The following is a 16221-nucleotide window of genomic DNA, read 5'->3' as shown; positions in this document are numbered from 1 at the left end:
GCTCATCAAAAGCCTTAAAAAAAACCAACACACTTCCTGGAGTGGTATTTGGCTACATCATTGCTTCAGCTAACAAAGTTGCTATTGTTTTGCTGCTCACTCTCTGAAGTGGTGCAGTTCAATGTGACTGAGATGCCGCAATTTACCCTGTGACTGTCCCGCCTCTTGCACTGGCCTGCACAATGCCAAGGAAATGACTTCAGCAGAGTGCTGGGTTTGGAGTGCTGCCTCTGTTGCCCCTGTGCGTGGTAGGAAGCGGAGTAAATTGCATTCATCCAAACTGAACGGACAGACAAGAATCCATCTGAACAAGCTTATTTCGGCTGAGCTGCTGCAGAAGGTGCATGACGAAAATAATCACAACATGTGCCCGTGAATTAACAGGCTCAACACTGTAATTACTAATTCTGTAGTACAACAGCACAAAATGTGGGAAGAATTATATAAAAACACAATGAGCCATTTAAATGTTGCTAATTGTAGCAATTAGGCTAACTCACATGAAGCCTGCGCTCTCAGCAGAAAGCCAAATGGCAAACATACATTTATACACTATAAACCACATGTTATGAAATTCATCCTCAATTGTTATAGAAAAAATGTCTGTTTATTATACATATGGATCCTTTCCTCTTCATTCTGCTACAACAGATAATATTTAAACTGAGAACAGATCAGTTTAAATCTAAGAACAGTCAGATCTGAATACGCAATTCTGCATTTGCACTGTTCCCATATTTCTTCGTGTTCACTTTGTTTTTTTTTAAACAGGTTACTACAATTAGTATGAATGAATAAATTTTTAGAGAAATTCTGTATCAGTTTTACTCATTTCTAAACTGCTGCAGTGATCTGTTTCCAAGATGATTTACCTGTTCAATCAAATGCAAATTTCACCGTAGAACTGAGGGCATGATCCTGCAAAAACTTGTTTATGCAAATCGTCCTTATAGGAATAATCTCACTGAATTAAATTCTATGTTGATATTTTGCAAAGACTTTTGTAGCCCATTGGACCTGATTCTGATCTCACTTGTTTTACAGTGGTAATCTCATTGTCTTTAGTGGAATTTCTCCTGATATGCATTGATGTAAAAGAGATCAGAATTAGGGCCATTGACTTCAGTGGACAATTTGCATGAGTAAGGATGACTTTTCTGGGTAAGGATTTGCAGGATCAGGCCCTCAGTCTGCATTATTAGCTCCACCCTGAAGTCAGCTGGAGCTTTGCTGTGGACTCTGATGACAGCAGGATCAGGACTTAATAGCGCTCAACTATGGCAGAAAACTGCACTCTAGATATAGTGATGCTACTCATTTTTCTCTTTTCAGTGCTGACACTAATATAGCTGTAGTTTGTCTGGTTGACATTTTTTTATTTGTTGATCTATTCCTGTTAAGTGGACTTTGAAAAATGTCTATCCAACTTCAGTCATTTCAAATTAACATTGTATGGTTTACTCTGGAACAGAACTAACAAATTTATCAAAAGTAACTTCATGTAAATATTGGAGTTCAAGCCTGCAGTTATGTTTTAGATTTCATTATTAGGACTTACTTACTTGTGCTGGGAAAAATCTAGTACACACTAGTAAGCCACATGTCTAGTCTGGATCCTGGAGGGAAGATGCCAGATACACAAATAAGTATAAAGAATAGGAGTACTTGTAGCAGCTTAGAGTCTAACCAATTTATTTGAGCATAAGCTTTCGTGAGCTACAGCTCACTTCATCGGATGCATCAGACTAACACGGCTGCTACTCTGAAACAAATAAGTATCTGGCTGATGGAGGGACACAAGGGGGCTGAAAGAGACGTCTGTCGGTAAGCTCTGCGGGCTCAGAAAGATGCATTCTCCAGCATGTGTACGGAGTAATTTGTGCCATCCACACGTCTAGAAATTATGGTATGGGGTAATTTTGGGACCAAGGCATTTTAGCTATATTATAGAAGAGTTGTGGGTATCACATTTGGGGGTTAGGGGGTTGCTAGGATTTGGTAAGATAAATTACCAAATAACAGAAAATTTGCATGTAATAGATAAAAACAATTCACTATTCATAAAAAACACTTAGCCAAAACTTTGTTCTCCAGAAATGATTAGGACAAGGTCAATTTAAAATGTACCTGCTAATACATGTGGAAACTACAGTAGCGGAGCACTAGCTGTGCCTAAAACAGATATGCCCTTCAATTGTACAGGTATATTGCATCCCCTTACTTCAGCCCCTGGACAGGGATATTTGCGTCTGGTCTCTTAGTCCATGGGCAGTGACTCATGGTCTGGGAGCAAAAAGACCTCCAGGTCCAATCAGTGGCTATTATGCAACTGTTTTGCATTTCCAGCAGGTGGAGCAAGTGAGCTGGAGCTCTGATGTACTTCCACTCCAGCCACAATGTGCCCACTTCTGCTGGCAGCGGTCAGAAAGGTCTGGTTTAAAGGTAAACAGACCCTGTACAGTCTCGTGCAGCATGTGGAATAGTCACTGCTCCACTGGGACGTCTGCCTATGGCCTGTGGAAGTTGCGTGCTAATGAGTCACTCCATGGGTATGCAATAAATAGGCCTGAATATTTACCCTGAACAGTACTGTTTATGAAGATTGTTTGTTTGTTTTTCTTACACAAACAATGGGCTCACATTGGGGCTATATCAAACACACAGGTATAAATTTTTATTTTTTTTTGGATTATACATGTGGGGATAACGAGTGTATACACACACACACACACACTTTGTGTTCTGCAATTCCCAAAGTGTTGGACGGGAACATTTGTCAATGGAAATAGATTTACACAAAGAATTTGTAATAGAATTACACTTTTTTTTTCTTCCTTGATGTTGTATTTTTTACTCACTGTAAAAACGCTCTCTAGCACAAGCGTGTGCTATAGGAAGTCACTGAAGTGTTTCTGGCAAACTGAAGAGCTACAGGGTATGAATTGGTTGGTAACTAGCATCTGAAAACATTTTATGTTTCTCCTGGACCTCAGCATTTGACATAACAAACTAATTTTAATGCTCCAGGACTCTTACCTTTGCCTGAGCTCTAAGGACCTTATCCAGCTTCCCCTGAAATCAGTGGGAGGCGTTTGGCTAATTTCAGTGGCCTGTGGATCAGGTCTGAAAGATTCAGTCCCAGAGTACTGCTCAATCCTGAGAAGTGTTCAGCCCCCTCAATTCCCATGGAAGTCAGCAGGAGCTGAGCGCACACAGCAGGATGTGCTCAGAAGCGTGCTGGATCACACCCTACATTTAAAATGATGGTAACTGTGAATTTAGTTATCTGGCAGATCCTAATGCCATTATATGTTTAGATTATGTTAAATACAAATGTGAAAGCATTATGTATACATTAGTGGCAATATTCTGGCTGCACACCAACAGTGTACAGTCTGTGCAACTGAGAGTAGAAGTTGCCCTTTAGGGCTCAATCCTGCTCTGACTGATGTCAATCGTAAAAGTCTCATTTGACTTCATTAAGAACAGAATTGGCCCCTAACACAGAATAGTGCAGACGTTACAGAGTAAAATACAGAGTAAAGAGTTTTCACAATGGAAATGAGTCTGCTGCTAATAATGCTGTACAAGTGTAAAGAGACAAAGTACTTCGGTGCACATTAGCATAGCTCCAGTGGCTTCTGGCATAGGCCATCTGAAGATCTCACCCTGGTTAGAATCCAAAGCCTGTGTGAAAGGGAGAAAACATGTCAGGGCTTGTCTACACAGCAGGGTAATGGACTCTATGAGGTTTAATGCTGTGCATTAAGTGGTCTGTGTAGCCCTTACTGGTGCACATAAAGGGTCCCTCCTGCTCTTTATCGTAATGCTGTGTCAAACAACACTATGTAAAAAGTGCACCGGCAGGGGCTACATGGACAAGTTCATGTGCACCAGGTTAGTGCGCTTGCGACGTCCCACCCCCATAAAGTGCGTTACCCCACTGTATAGACAAGCCCTCACAAATCATTGGTTTCCTTGAAAGTTCAAATAGCCATCCTAAGCTTTTGATTTCAAGAGACATTGCAAAGACCTCTCAGCCAAACTTACAGTGTCTTTAAAGTTGCACATATTTATTCTTGTAGCGCATTTAGTGTTTCCGTGTGTTGAGAGGGTCAAAAAATATACTGAGCCTTCCAAGGCTAAATTATTAAAAAACATTAATCTGGGATTTTGATCAATCTTTAATAAAACAGTTCTGCTTGGGTGAGAATCCCTCATGTGCAGAGGGTCCAACAGAAGGCTGAGCACTACTTAAGTGCCACTTAAGGCCTCAAACATACATAATACACATGCCTTGTGCAGGCTTTTGCACAGCGATGAATTTCTCCCTCTGTATTTACAACATCATCGTCTTCTTATTAATGATTATGATTATTTCTGTTTTACAAACTGTAGAATGTGGGGGGGGGGGAATCCAGGGCCTGATTCTCATTTACACTAAGGCCGTTTTATGCAGTGTAAGGGGGCCTGAATGTAAATGAGACTCAGGCCCTAAGTCTCTGACAGTTCGTTGTTTTTGATCTATATTAAATTCTAAGTCTAGTGAACTATCATCATAAGGAATAATAAAGTGATAACTGCAACAGAGAGAGCATAGTTCACTTTTAGTGTTTTGGGGAGACTGTTGTACAATATCTAATGCTGGTAGTTTAATAAAAAAGATGGGGAATAGAAGATGCCTCCAGTTATAGTTAATCATCTAAAAAGCTAAGTAAAATAAAATGCACACTAACCTGTAGAAAACAGTGAAAGAATCATAAATACTCTTGCAAGCTGTCCATGCACACAACTCCCATGCAGGGGTTGCAGGATTAGGTGCTAAATATAAATATTAAATTTGGTTAGTCAAAGAAAACAGGACAAATATCAGCAGAGACATTAGGAGGCCCAATTCCCCACTGCATTGCTCCAGTAAATGCCCCTGGAATGCCACTAAAATCAATAGAGCTACAGTGCATAACTGGAGTAACCAGTGGTGAATGAGGCCCAGTGTGTTTTTAGTTTAATTTTGATTGCAGAATACTATAAGGATTTGTTGTCACGCCGCTACTGTTGCCAGATATACATGTTTTAAAAGGAGAGAGGAGCTAGTCCATGCATTATGTAGTATGGAAAATATCAGATGCATATATTTTAAGGGAATGTTACATCTGCCAATTTAAATGCAACACAAGTGCACGTTAGGGGATATTTCAAAAATATTTTTAATGTCTTACTAGTGCATCTATGTATAACTAATTTAATTAAGCCACAGGTCACTAACATATCAAAGAGCCATGTCTTTGTTCTCTCTTATTCTGCATTATTTTCAGTGCACCCATGTCTTAACCTGTTTGATGAGAATTAAAACACATATTATAAAGCTAAGGAGGAAACCACTGGCATGCTCACTAAAGACTCTTGAGTCTGCAGTTACATTATGTATATCAAGAAAGCCCTTACACGAGTTGGCCTATTGTCTTCTTGAAGGTATGGGATAACTCATGCTTAAAGTTAAGTGCATGCTTAAGTGCTTTGCTGCATTGAGTTTTATGTGTACAATACCTATGAGTTCCAGATCTGAATGGTCATATTGACGACGGAGTTGAAAAGATGTGATAGCTTTCCAATGAGATCTGAATTATATACATATGAAAGGTGAAAGTGGCCCAATACTGCTGTAACATGCAAGGGAGGAAAAAGGGCAAAAGAAGGAGGCGCGCTACCTCCTCTCACGCACACACATGCACTCACAAACAGTGAGGCAGAATCTCTGTAGCAGAACTCAACAGAGCACAAGGGGAAAAACTGGCTAACACACCAGCCTGCACACCATAACACACAGAACCATGGTGGTGTCCATTTTAGGTAGCCTTTTCCCCTCCAGCCAGTTAATGCATGTGCTGTGGTCAGCAGCAAATACTAGCCATAGGCACACTTTGCTCCTGCTCTTAGGAAAATCAAGGTATATTTCATAGCTCATTCCCTGCCCCAAAACTCCTCATGGAGTACTTCCCTGGCCAGCTGGAGACATTTCACTGATGACACAAGACGTTCCTCTGTGCTTCCTCTCTCTGCCCTGGTCAGGGCAGGGTTTAGCCCAGAGTCAGCGCTATGTGAACAATAAAAAAATCTTCTTTATCTCAGCAGCAAGGGCACCCGTCACTATTAATACACTCACGGTGCCAGCATGTATTTGCTGATGCTATTGATCCCCACTTTTCTATTTTTACAGAAACACCTTGGAACTTGTCAAATGTTACTCAAGGTGATTTGCAGTTCATTAATTCAAGAGACATTTTAATTTTGCAGATTTATGACTTTTAATAATGTAATCAAGCTACTGCAAGCAAACAATCAGTTAGGAGGAAAGAACATCATTGTTAGCTTTGTGCCATACTGTGCCTAGGGCTGGAGAGAGAAAGAAACCTACAAGAAATATGTTAATAAATTCATACTGCCTAATTTCGCATCATTCATCTTATGAATCATTCAGCCATTTGATTTGTTTCATACACGTAAGAAGTTGTATTAAAAATGGATTGGTGGGAATGGCTCAGGGTACTGGGAATGAGACACACAACCTTGCCACTAGATCATCTGGTCAACTATGGCCAAGCTCAACAATGACCAAAAAGGCATTTCTAGCTCATGACTTCATCAGCCTTTGTGAAGTGATCAGTTCCTAGTGGAGAAAAGTTCACATAACAGAAGTACGTGGCAACCTCAGCACTGAGGCCAAGGATTGAATGGACCTGGGGAGAATATACTTTCACCCCAGCAATGGTAACACCAGATCAGAATGTAGGCACTTTGGTATGGGGCAGAGTGGGGAAAGTCTCTACTGGTGCCTGTACCATACCTGTTCTGTGAATAAGCAAAGAAGTTTACTCAGCAAAGTACTTACTCTAGTACCTTTCACAAGCACTGAAATGGTAGGACGGTAAATTTTCAATGCAATTTGTAAAAAGAGCATTGATGAAACTAGCACAAATCAATAGTGACTGAAAATGTTCATTACTATTTGCTGATTTAAAGTTGGTCTCACCTCAGTCTAGTTTATTGCGGAAACATACCCACATCATAATTGACAATCTCAGCAGAGAGACATAGGATTGAGAGGCCATAGAGGAAGACAAATGCTCTCTCCAGTCAAGATAAAGGCACATTTGTAGAGCAGCGTGGGGAAGATGGCACTGCTGCTTTCAGTGAATAAAGAGAGGAGTTCAGTCTCTAGAGCTCTCAAATTGGTCCCCTTCATTAGACCTAGGCTTTAGGTACACTGCCGTGCAGTTTGGACTATGGACGTGTGAATAGCAGTGTGCACCGAAGTGCTGCACTGTCACTCCCCCGTGTGGATGCAAACTAAAAGGTTTCCAGCTGACATTCAGGTAGTCCTGTTGGAAGAGGCCTATATTAATGCGAGCTAGGAACCTTTTAGTTCACTCCTGCGGCAGCCTGATGGGGAGGAAGGGGCGGGTTACAGTACAACGCTTTGTTGCGCACTACTATTCACACACCCATAGGCGAAAACTGCGGGGCAGTGTGGAGAAGCACCTAGATTCTCTGAACAGCAATAAAAAATGGCCCCAGTACCAAAAGGTTATTTATTTTAAGATGCAACTGCTGCTTCCTCTGCTAATTTCAATTTGAGGAAATCTCCAGGTTTTTAAATGTTTGTAATTCATTTGCACAAGAAAGACAGGATATAAAATATAGCCTTTAAAATGTCACTTTATTTCTATAGACAGTGGTTACTTATTAACAATAAAATACACCACTGTCCTTGCAAACCATGCTCATTAGCAGCAAAGATTTTGTGTGGGTGTGTTGATTATTGTTAAATGTAAAAATCAAAGATTTACAGAAAACTAAGAGATCACATTAAGTTAAAGGTCAACAAAAAAGTTGTTATTGTTTCTTTTACTGAGAAGAGATTCAAGATGGCTTCTGCCATCTCATAATTTTAAGCTAGACTGCTAAAATGGACTTTTCCTTTCATGAGACACTATAGGCTGAATGCATCCGATGAAGTGAGCTGTAGCTCACGAAAGCTTATGCGCAAATAACTTAGTTAGTCTCTAAGGTGCCACAAGTCCTCCTTTTCTTTTTGCAGATACAGACTAACACAGCTGCTACTCTGAAACCTGTAGGCTCAACGTTTTTCAAGTGCTTGTGCATTTTTTATGCTTCTAGTTACACATGCTGTACCCAATGTGTGCTTTTAGGTTCTGGATTTGCACATGCACATATCTTGTTTGCGCACAATCCTCAGTTTCACACTTATATCAGCTTGTTTTCTGTGTACAGCTCAGGAGAATGTAAAAGTGTGCATGCACTTTTAAATGTAAAGGCCAAAAAAGAATAATAAAACGTAAGAATTATGGAGTTCAATGGAATAAGAAGTTAGATGGTAATGGCCTTATTATGGTTAGGTGATAGCCTTATAGTCTTATAGGGTAGGTGGCCCTTAATGATATTTCTCCTTACTCTTTGATGTTCTGCTGCTTGGTCAGCTCAGCGTGGAAAGCACTGCTGAAGAATTTTGCAGCATGTTATTCTGTGTCACGAGGTCTGTCTTTCATAAAATGAGCAATTGAATCATCCCAGACTGAACCAGCAATTCGCTTCAGGGTACCACAGCTTTATGCACCACCTTCCTCTAAGTTTGCAGTGCTGTCATCACAAGTCTGTTTTGTTTACAAATTCACAAAAACAAGTTCACAAGATTTATCAGTTATTATTTTGACTTCTCTGGGAGGTTTTGTTCCTGCAAAACACACAATCTCCATATCCCCAACCTGGTTAGAAATATCACATAAACTCATGGTGATGAGAGAATGAGAAAGCAAGTTATGCCATTGACAATACTTTGCTTTCTTATAACTTACTGCTGAATATACCATGGTTACCCTTACAAACTTGCCAGTTGCCTTAGATGATGCCTTAGTTATTTTGATAGCTTTGCCTCAGCATTTGTAGTAGTTGAGGTAATGAGAATAGGAAAGTTTAGTTAATCCTACAAATACTGAAGTAATTGTAGTTATTTTATTCAAGGCAAAAACCAGCAAGTTTTTAAAGAGAACAACTGTACCTTAATGCACCACATCTGTTTTGTATTATATAGAAAGAAAGAAAGAAAGAAAGAAAGAAAGAAAGAAAGAAAGAAAGAAAGAAAGAAAGAAAGAAAGATGCTCATAGCAAATGGCTTTTGTCTCTGAGATCATTTTTACCACCACAGAACAGCAAAGAAAGGTTCAATAAACAAAGATAATATTTGATCAGCAAACCTTGCCTCACGATGGTTCCAATTTATCACTGATGTGGGTACAGTTCCCGCTGAATCCAATGGGATGGCTGACTCTGGCCCTGTAAATTTTGTCCTATAAATAAAATTCAGCCAGACTAGAGCTTTTGCTGTTCAGGCTTCAAGTCATATATTGTTCACAGGTGACTAACAATATGACCATTGCTTAAAGTTGGTCTTTTCCCCTGGATGGTATTTCCCCGGATGGTATTCCAAGTTCAAGAACATTTGAACAGTGGCAGCCGGATTCTTATTTTGTGTTATGCATTCTGGGCAGCATAGTTAAGGAAATACTAGTTTTAGAATCACTATGTTTATGATGACGAACCCAGTTTGACTTTTCAGATCCCAAGCTGAGCTAATCCGCCACTGCCTGTAGCCCTCTACAGTCTTCTTATATTAGAATCATATCATAGAATATCGGGGTTGGAAGTGACCTCAGGAGATCATCTAGTCCAACCCCCTGCTCAAAGCGGGACCGATGTATAGATACCATTCTCTTGAAATAAATTGACAAGTACAATATAACTAGTCAATTCATACTGGAATACTAGTATTTCCTTTGTAGGCAGTTCAAATTGGCCCAAACAGAAAAATCCAGTAATAAGTGTCCAAAAAGTGCATTATCCAAATGTGACATTTAAACTCATGCACAGAATTCACTATTTACTTAACTGGTTCTCCCATGTATATCCTGAAACCTGCATCCTACAGTTTTGCTGTTCAGATTGAACTTTTGGGTTCTGTTTTGCTTTAGTATATACTTGTGTGTATGTTTCTAGCTTAGCAGTAAGACAGGCGTGCCTTCCAAAGTAGCTCTTAATTTGAGGCAGTTGATTTTGTAAGCGTTTGAGACCTGGATATGTTGCATGCATACACAGGCTTCTTGAATGGTTTTCAACTATGCAAAAATAGCTGAATTGCTTGAGAAATGCTGTTTGGTAGGCATGTAAGTACTGTTTCACTTACTGTACCGTGGTAGGATTTGCATGCATTGTAAGACAGCAACAGATTTGCCAGGCAATTTAGGGCCTGACCCAAAGCTGACTGAAATAAATGGATGTCTTTCCACTGACTTCAATGAGCACTGGATCAGATCCTAAATAAGGATTTGTTTGTTTTTAAATCCACTATGTCTTCAAATTAATTTTATTTATATGGGATCTTTTAAGTAAAATCTTTTCCAAAAACCAGCTCACTTTAATTTTACCAACAGGTGAAACCAGACAGCAGTCAGGTTTCATTATGGGCCCCATTCCTGACTTCTGCTGACGTCAATGGGAATTTTACATTGCCTTCTATGGAAGAAGGGATTGGTCTCTATATCATCAAGGGTCAGTTGTAAATATAATTGAAACATTTGGGGAGAGATGTTCTTTTAATAGCTGGATAAATGGTAATTGGGTGAACTTCAGAGTTTTGTAGTAAATTAAAATTCTTGATCAAAAGTGAAAACTTTTTTTTTGGTAAGGATTATGTTTTCAACTATAAGTTTCTCTTTCAAGAGGAATCCAAGTCTCCTATCTAAAGCCTGAATTAATGGGCTCTAGGCAGGAGAAGGTTGGGCAAGTTGGAGGTAAAATTCTGCCCTCACCCAGGGCCATGCACCCCACAGCCAAACATCAGCCTCTGAGTTTGCGAAGCAGCTGTAGCCCTCCACACTACTTGCACAGGACATTGGAGGCACCAGAGTCACATGAACGTGTATCCAGTACTCTGACCGTGATCCGCTCCATCATAACTCTTTGTGCTAGATTACGCAAGGTGGGCACAGAGGTCCCTGCTGTGGTGCACTTTGTGGCTGGGCCACAAACCCAGTATGAGACTTAAATGGTGTGGAGGGCCCAAGGGAATTTTACTTTCAGTGCAGAAGCCTAAGTTAAATTCTATTAAACTCTAATGGGAGTTATGTGATGGCACTGAGGGCAGAATAGAGCCCCCCATGTGAGATTTCAGTGGGCTTTGTGGGTAACACAAGAGCAATAATGTATCAAACAAAGACTACCTTCCTTAATAGTAACTTACTGATATTAAAACCTCTTTTTATTGGGCTGGGAAAATAACAAGTAAAAAGCAAATAAATCATCCTTTTCACATTAGTCTTCATTGGCACACCAGCATTTCATGTAACTGTAATTTCAACCTGTAATCAAACCTGAATGCACGGGGGAGGGAATGGAACACCGTGCTTTAAATCTATGTAATATGTAGAAAGCTCTGTTCTCCCCATGGAGGCGTGGGGAATTCACACGCATAGCTCCCATTAACGTTTTTAACAGAGCATGGCATAGCAACATAATGCGGGAATTAGGGTCATGAGTATAAACATTTCCAAGTCACTGTTTTTTCTTGGTTCGCAGAATTAGGCTAAATTCTGTTCCCGGTTACACCCATGATCCATGGAGTAATATGGAGATGGAAGGTGGCCTGCCCTATCAAAATTACTGAAGGAACCAACATACTGTAATTAGTTCATCTGAGCTCAGAAGCAACAATGAGGTCTTTTTTAAATTAAGCCATTCTCAATAAGGGCTCAGTTATATAAGGGCCCTGACCAGCTCTTAAGAACTTTTCCGCAGTCTATGGAAGCACCTTCCAGGAGTGTTCTCTAATGAATGCAAAGCAGCATTTGCTGTCTATTATTCCTGAATAAGTTAATTGTCTTTTTATTAATATGTTTCAAATGAGCATAACAGATCTTTAGAGTTTGCATTAAGGGTGTCTGTACAATTGTAGAAAAAGAGACTAGAACCAGAAAAGGGGTATAGAGTGATAGTTAAACCCACTTCATGAAATAAGTGGTTCCAGAAGGTAGTATAGTATATCGAGCATGGTTTTTCTATGTTATTTCCTAAATTTAGATTAACATGTTACCATGCCAGAGTAACCACATAGCTATCAATACAGTAAAGCATTACAGTAGAAATTCCTGGGGAATATACTGTTTTTTTAAGTCAATACACAATTACTTCATCTGATTAATCAATGAATGATGCTGAGCCAGTTACTTTACTGGGTTAATCTATCAACATTGACACTTTAATGCCCAAAACTCAGCTGAACACCAGACCGCTGAATTTACAAAGGAAAGTTGGATTTGTACGACATTTATAGCTTTGTATGCATAGGAGTAATGTGCCGTGAGTGTGTTGCATCAAAGTGAATATTATGCACTATACCTCAGCTGGTGTAAACTGGCATGTCATGGAGCTATGCCAGTTTTTACTAGCTGAGGCTTTGGCACAATGAATTCAATCTGTAATTTTAAAAATTGCTGAGAGGTACTTTTCACTGTGTACTTTCAATTCTGAGACTCAAACATAAATAGCCCTAAACCACTGAAAAGAATTATCTAGCTCAGTAGAGTCTGTCCATTTGTTTGCCTAGCATTTTAGTCTCACAGTATAGAACAGTGACCTACCCTAGAAGAATGAGTTTTCCATCCTGCCATCTGTCGGGACACCAAACTTTCTTTTTCTTTGTCTACACTGGTAGAAATGGGCCTAGTGATGCATCACTGGTGGTAGCAACAGTGGAACCCATAGAACCCAAGCATTTTTACCACCATCTAAATCTGCCCAGAGCAAGGTTAAATGACATAGTAGTAAAAATGTTTGAATGTGCCTGAGCTTCTCTACCCTTTATCTGTCTTAATGTTTCTAGTATGGCTACCACTGGTAAAGTTTGGATCCATGGTGAATGAAGGATCCCCTTTTTCGCTGGGTAGATGCTACTTTTGAGTTCTGGGCCTTAAGGCGTGGCCTAGTGTCATGCTATAACCTTTAATATGACTGTGTGAAAAGCGAAAGAATGGAACTGAAATTATGAAGCATTGTTTTAAGAGGATGCTTACAACACGTTAGTTAATGAATGGCAGGCTCTAATATAGTAAAATGTCAAGCTGGATACTAGTCTTTGCATCTAGACCTTAGTGATAGCAACTGGAAAACATCTACTGCCTGGTAAGTGATCACATAATATAGCCTACAAAGATGCAGTTGATCTTTTTTTTTCTTTTGCAAATTCATACTTATATGGACGAGGATATAGAAAAACTATAAAACCAGAGCCCCATGCTCAGGATTGTTTCATGACGGGAAAAATATCTTGATTTCTCCATTTGTGACATCTGTCAGTTTTAAAGGTGTGTCCATTTGCTTCTTTGTGATTTGAAAGGTGAGGAATTTTCTTCTCCCCCACAACCCCAAAAAAGGATTTTTTTTTCTGCTTGTTTTTACATTAGACATATCAAGTCTTGACTTCTCTGTATTGGCTGAAGAACTGAAAAAAATAATGAGTTTAGTGGAGCATCACAAGAAAATGAAACCTGAATAACTGAGAAAGAACTCCTGGCAAACTGCTGAGAGAACGTGTCAACACTCCACTCTTTCATTTGACAGCTAAGCTATATCACACTCCGGTTCTCAAGGATTCCACTGAATCTTCTGGCAACAGCAGGAAAGTTTTAGAGCCAAAATTTGCAAAAGCAATTGGTGATTTTTGATTCCTCCATTTGTGGGAGCCCAACTTGAAACACCTTAAAGAGCCTTGAGTTTCAGAGGGGTAGGGGGATTCAGCACATTGTGAAAATTAGGGCCTTTCAAGGTGCCTCCAGTTAGGCAGCCAAAAGTGGAGGTACGCTTTGAAAATCTTGCCGTGTAGTCCTAACATTTTGAAGGTAAAAACTAGCCTGGGGGGGGGGACACTTTTCAGGTTTTCGTTATTCATCAAAAAGGGCACAAACATGTTTTTCTCCCTGCGTAGGTTACCTTTAAACCTTAATGTACTGAATTTATGGCTAAGGTCAATGATCAACATTCTCAGAAGTATAAAACATATATTCTTGCAGGTCGAATACTCTCATCCCAAGCACCTTCAACTTCCACTTAAGCTTATGTGCTTTACTGAACTGGGGCTCCTCTCCCAATTATTTTTTATTTGGATTGAAAGTTTGTGCTAACTGCCATTGTAATGAACTAGCATCATTGCAGAAACATTAGTTACATAAATGACCCTTTGGGTTATTGGGGTTCAGTCAGTAGTATAGTGAGGCTCCATAACAAATCAGAAGAATAGGCCACATTTGTTAATTAGGTCTGTGCATGTTTCACACGAATCCATACAAAGCTGAACATGGTTATTATTTAATATGATTAATCATTTGTATTGCTGTAGCACTTTGAGTCCCCAGTCAGGGATTAGATGCCCCATTGTGCAAGGCAGTGTACACACTGAAAATGACAATATGGTCCCTGCCACAGAGAGCTTCCAGTCTGGTCCAGTACCCCTGAATATCTCAGTGTTTGTGTTTCTGTATGTTTATCACTGGTACTTTTAATAGTTTAAAGAACCACTTATGAAACCAGAATAACATGAGATCCGATGAGCTTGTGATATTTCTGCCATTCAGGAACTGAAGTCCCAGAAGACGACAAGATCTTACATGTCAGCCGCAAAAAATGGCTCCCTGAGACAATAAAAAGCCTGTGAAAAATGTACATGAAAATAGACACAAATACTTGAAATTTAAATAGAATAGTCCATGCTCACTCTGTTAACATACTAGAAATTATATATATATTCATTTAGAAATTATATACATTCTTGCTTGGCATTCAATCATTGCATGATATAAAACTAATTCCAAATGAGTGGGATTTTTTATTGTCTATGTCCTAGTTTTGGTTCTCTGATTATTTTAGGTAAATGAATTTTACATCTAACTACCTCAGCTGCCTTCAGTTTCGTTTTGGAGCATGTTAAGTGAAGCACTTTGTAATTTGCAGGGTTTGTTTGCTTTCCATTTTGCAAAAAGCTGGTTCAAACAAAGCCATGTTGATCAATTTATAGAAGACATTTAGCAAAACATAATTGCTGACGGTTGCAGGGCATGCACTTTATTTCTAGGTTTTGTTGGGGTGTTAGCTAAGTATCCAGAAAAAAAAACCCATAGAAGCTGCTTATATTTGCTTAATTTGCCTTAAAAGATTTGTGCTCTTTCCTGTTCAAGTTGTATTCTTTAGCTCTATCTTGTACACATTTAAACCACAAAAACTAAAGTAACAGTTGGCAAATGAATAGCAAAAGGAACAGAATGGACCAATAGTTTCTCAGTTATCTGTTGTAAACTGTTGCATTATACACTGATTGTGCTAAATAAGTGTTACTGTGGTTCTACTCCTTAGCCACCATTACAGAAGTAAGTTATGAAAAATCACATTTATGTTTATGGAACAGTGTAGATATTCCCCCCAGTACAAGCACAGTGACTTGAGTTGAATGATAATCATGGCAGTACTTGTGCTTTGACTTGTAAACATTGTACAAATGTATTTGGTATTTTATTTGAAATGAAGAATCAAAATAGTTATTTAAAAAAAAATTTCCTGTAAATATATATATTCAGATTCCATGTATACAAACATTCCTTTAGAGTCCAGATTGTGAAGAGTGTCTTTATTGGCTAGAGACTGCTGTCTCACGTGGCAGTGGTTACATGTGCTATAGTAAAGAACACAGTGTGTGAAGTATTTGATGTACTACAGTACCATAGTTCTTTTGGTCTGTTAAGTAAGTTGCAATTTGTGATGAAATGAATTTGAAAGTAGTGCTTCATACTAACAAATTTCCTTGGTTACAACTTGATTTTTCTTGTAAAACTTAAAAGAAAAACTTGAAAATTTTATATATTTGGATTTTGTAGATTTTTTTTTATTTTATTGCAACACAAGGTACCAAAATCATTAAATAAAGTACACTGTGGTCATTTTACCAGGCCTCCTGCGTCTTCTTTTTCTTTTTTTAAAAAGTACTATGTTTCAGTTTAATGCATGTCTTATTTGATTTATGATGGGGCAGTGGCAATGCACCATAGTTTGGACTCAATCTTGCAGTTCTCACTGAAGCAAAACTCCCATGGGGCCAAAATCTGC

The 16221-nt window shown here is 39.1% G+C and overlaps 1 protein-coding gene across 3 annotated transcripts in view; it reads left to right on the top strand.

The window, feature by feature from the left end:
• Positions 1-16221, top strand: part of XKR4 (XK related 4) — a 314292-nt gene that overhangs the window by 291814 nt on the left and 6257 nt on the right. Inside the window, exon 4 of one of the 3 annotated variants that reach the window (XR_012157211.1) lies at positions 13533-16018. The exons of 1 other annotated variant lie outside the window; for it this stretch is intronic. The gene's annotated coding sequence lies outside the window, so the exon portion shown is untranslated. Of the gene's footprint in view, position 1; positions 763-13532; positions 16019-16221 lie in introns of those variants that run through there. One more of the 3 variants, XR_012157212.1, reaches the window with a different exon arrangement.

The sequence above is a fragment of the Lepidochelys kempii genome, chromosome 2 (assembly GCF_965140265.1).
Source record: "Lepidochelys kempii isolate rLepKem1 chromosome 2, rLepKem1.hap2, whole genome shotgun sequence".
Lineage (NCBI taxonomy): Eukaryota > Metazoa > Chordata > Testudines > Cheloniidae > Lepidochelys > Lepidochelys kempii.
Note: the sequence above shows the minus strand (reverse complement) of the source record. Positions and strands in the feature narration are given on the sequence as shown.